Source organism: Mandrillus leucophaeus, unplaced genomic scaffold (genome assembly GCF_000951045.1).
Source record: "Mandrillus leucophaeus isolate KB7577 unplaced genomic scaffold, Mleu.le_1.0 Scaffold1109, whole genome shotgun sequence".
Lineage (NCBI taxonomy): Eukaryota > Metazoa > Chordata > Mammalia > Primates > Cercopithecidae > Mandrillus > Mandrillus leucophaeus.
In genome coordinates this window covers 478,430-482,193 of record NW_012099310.1, presented here as the reverse complement: position 1 = coordinate 482,193, position 3,764 = coordinate 478,430, and the positions used below count along the sequence as shown (strand labels likewise).

At 43.4% G+C, this 3,764-nt stretch overlaps 1 pseudogene; it reads right to left on the bottom strand.

Moving 5' to 3' along the window:
• On the bottom strand, window positions 1-1,229 carry LOC105548750 (annotated as a pseudogene).
• Between the last annotated feature and the right edge of the window lie 2,535 nt (window positions 1,230-3,764).

The window sequence follows — 3,764 nt, the reverse complement described above, 5'->3', positions numbered from 1 at the left end:
TCAATCATCAGTTCTACTAAACAAGGTAACGTTATCGTTGTATCCGGGGCTGAACACTCCAAGTTCTCTAAAACTTGTGAACAGGATTGCTCTCATTGCCATTCAGAGAGATGACTTCTTTCTTAGCAGTGGATGTCAGCTTACTCCAGGTAATGTCAGTATTTTTAAAAGCATGTAGAAGAAAGATGCCAAAGATAATAGTGAAGAATCCACTTAGGGTCTTGATGATATCTCCAGCCTTCATGCCATACCACTCTTGGAGTAAGATGGCAGAGCAAGTCACTACCATGGATGTGAAGAATGCAAAATAAATGGGAGTCACAGGAGATGTAGTAACGGTGTCCAGTGCCTTGAGATAGTTAATCTGTGTAGTCACCAAAAGCACAAGTATAGCCAGCAAAACAGTGACCAGGGGATGCTTCTAAACTGTCTTCCATTCTAGTAATTCCTTAATGGCAATTCCCAGGCCTTTGGCAGAAGAAACTGAAAATGCTCCAGTCAAAGAACAGATTGAAATATAGACCAATATATTGATCTGTCCTTTCTTGGGAGCCACAATCAAAATCAGTACCAAGAAGATCACAATTATGATCACAGCAAAGGAAATAAATCCTGGGTCTCTCAATTTCATTTCCATTTCATGCAAAGAAGTGACTTCCTCTTCTTGTGGGGGATGGATAACCATCACAGTTGACCCCAATATGCAGCCTGTTTTCCCATAAATGTTCAAGTGCTCATTTAAAAAATAAGAAGATAATATTGCACTTATGAGAACACTCAGAGGGCCGGGAGGGTGGGGGTGACCAAGATGGCAGGTGCAAAAGCATAAGCCAGAAAATGTACAGCCTCTCCTGCTCCCATGGCTAGCACTCCTGCCCCCTAGAGCCATCTTTCAGGTCAGAATGTCCACCTTGTCCAGCTCTAGTGACGCCTTTTTTGACCAGTTGCAAGAGACCCTTCTTTTTCAATATGAAGCTGGAGCTAATAAAAATACTGGAGGTTACTGCCAGTACCTAGCCCACATAAAGACTGTATTTGTTTTCTACGTTTGCCGAAATGCTCAAGTTGGTTATGCTGGAATTCAGGTCCGTGTAGAGGACCGGAGAAACCAGCAGCTGTGACACTTCTGTGATCTCACACCAAGCCTGGGAGGAGTTTGGACAGACCAGAGACAGCACATATCCTTCTCGGCAGGGCTCTCCGTGCCACAGCCTCACATGGGCCCCCATGTCCCTGGACGGGGCTCCTGGATGCAGATGCTCTCTCCTCAGTCACCTGGGCCTCTCCTCCCCATGGACCTGCCAGATTGTTGTTAATTCATTTTTAAAGAAAACTGCTCTATTGAGGTAAAATGAACATATAAAAAGCTGTATATATTGAATGTATACATTTTGATAAGTTTGGGAATAAGCTGTACCTGGGAAACCATCACCACCATCAAGGTTATAAACACATCCATCACCTCCCAAAGTTTCCTCCCACCCTTTTATTATTGTTATTATTATTGTTATTGAGACAGAGTCTTGCTCTGTCACCCAGGCTGGAGTGCAGTGGCCAGATCTCAGTTCACTGCAAGCTCTGCCTCCCGGGTTTACACCATTCTCCTGCCTCAGCCTCCTGAGTAGCTGGGACTATAGGCGCCCGCCACCTTACCCAGCTAGTTTTTGTATTTTTTTGGTAGAGACAGGGTTTCACCGCATTAACCAGGATGGTCTCGATCTCCTGACCTCGTGATCTGCCCGTCTCGGCCTCCCAAAGTGCTGGGATTACAGGCTTGAGCCACCACGCCCGGCCTACTCTCTGCTTTTAGAAGTTTGATTATTTTAGAGTCCACATTGCTATGGTTTGAATGATGACATCCCTCCAAAATTTATGTTGAAGCCATCCCCAATGCAGTAGTATTAAGAGGTATGGTCTTTGGGATGTGATTAAGTCATGAGGGCTCTACTCTTATGAATGGGATTAGCACCCTTATTTAAAGGCTCAAGGTCAAAAGGAGTGCTCTCTTACCCTTCTGTCTTCCTCCATGTGAGAACACATGCATCTCCTCTGGAGGAAGCAGCAACAAGACACCATCTTGGAAGCAGGGAGCAGACTTCATCAGACACCAATGCTAGTGTCTTGATCTTAGACTTCCCAGCCTCCAGAAACATAAGAAACAAATTTCTGCTGTTTATAAGTTACCCAGTCCCAGATATTTTGTTATAGCAGCACAAATGCACTAAGATACACCCATAAATGAGATCCTGCAGTATTTGTCTTTCTGTGCCTGGCTTACTTTGCTTAACATAATGTCCTCTGGGTCCATCTATGTCATCACAAATGGCAGGATTTCCTTCTTTTTAAGGACTAAATAATATTCCTTTGTATGTATATACTATAATTTCTTTTTATTAAGTGAAATTAAGTTTGTTAAGGAAGTAAAGGAATATAACAATGACTACTCCACAAGCAGAGCAGTCCTGAGGCTGCTGGTTGGCTGTTTTTATGGTTATTTCTTGATTATGTGCTAAACAAGGGATGGATTATTCATGAGTTTTCAAGGAAAGGGGTGGGCAATTTCCAGAACTGAGGGTTTCTCCCCTTTTTAGACCATATAGGGTAACTTCCTGACATTGTCATCGCATTTATAAACTGTTGTGGTGTTGGTGGGATGTCTCTTAGTATGCTAATGCATTATAATTAGTGTATAATGAGCCAGAGGTCATTTTCATTGCCATCTTGGTTTTGGTGGGTTTTGGCCAGCTTCTTTACTGCATTGTTTTATCAGCAAGGTTTTTGTAACCTGTATCTTGTGCCAACCTCCTATCTCAATCTGTGACTTAGAATGCCTAACCTCCTGGGATGCAGCTCAGTGGGTCTCAGCCTTATTTTACCCAGCCCCTATTCAAGATTGAGTTTCTCTGGTTCAAACACCTCTGGCATATTTCCCCCCTCCCTTTTACAAGGGAACCCTTAATCCTAAAAGCTGTAAGCAGATGAAATCTATCCTCTTTAACTTCTTCAGGCCGAATAGGGGCAATGATATTCCCACCTAACTATTAGGGCATCTCATATCCAGGGTAGAGAGGAGCTGAGTCAGAAAGCATCATTATGGTGAAAAACAGCCCCAAAACAACTGATGAGACCAGAATCTAATAACAAGTGTACCACAGTTTTTGAAACATAATTTTTCTCTCTCCAGTCTCACATTTTTTACTAAAGACAAATCATGGTAGGATGGATTTGTTTCAAAAAATAAGCTTTAGCCTTATACTTGGTCAGATTATTTGTAAAGTGCAGCAAGAATAATTTTTCACATAGGCTTTTTAAATTGGCTTTGATGGAATGTTGTTCCATAAAATGAATCTCAGATAAGACTTTTTTCAAAGCCAAGCCCAGCATTGAGTTTGTACCCTCAAATACCTATAAGTTGGAAAATTCCTTTCCTCTTGAGGTCACAAGGTAATTTGGGGCTCCTGGGCCTGTTAGAAAGTGGCATGCTTGGCCAGGCACTGTGGCTCAAGCCTGCAATCCCAGCACTTTGGGAGGCCAAGGAAGGCACATTATGAGGTCAGGAGTTTGAGATCAGCCTGGCCAATATGGTGAAACCCTGTCTCTACTAAAAATACAAAAATCAGTTGGGTGTGGTGGTGTGCACCTGTAGTCCCAGCTACTTGGGAGGCTGAGGCAGTGGAATCGCTTGACCCTGGGAGGCAGAGGTTGCAGTGAGCTGAGATTGCACCACTGCACTCCAGCCCGGGTGACAGAGTGAGACTCCATCT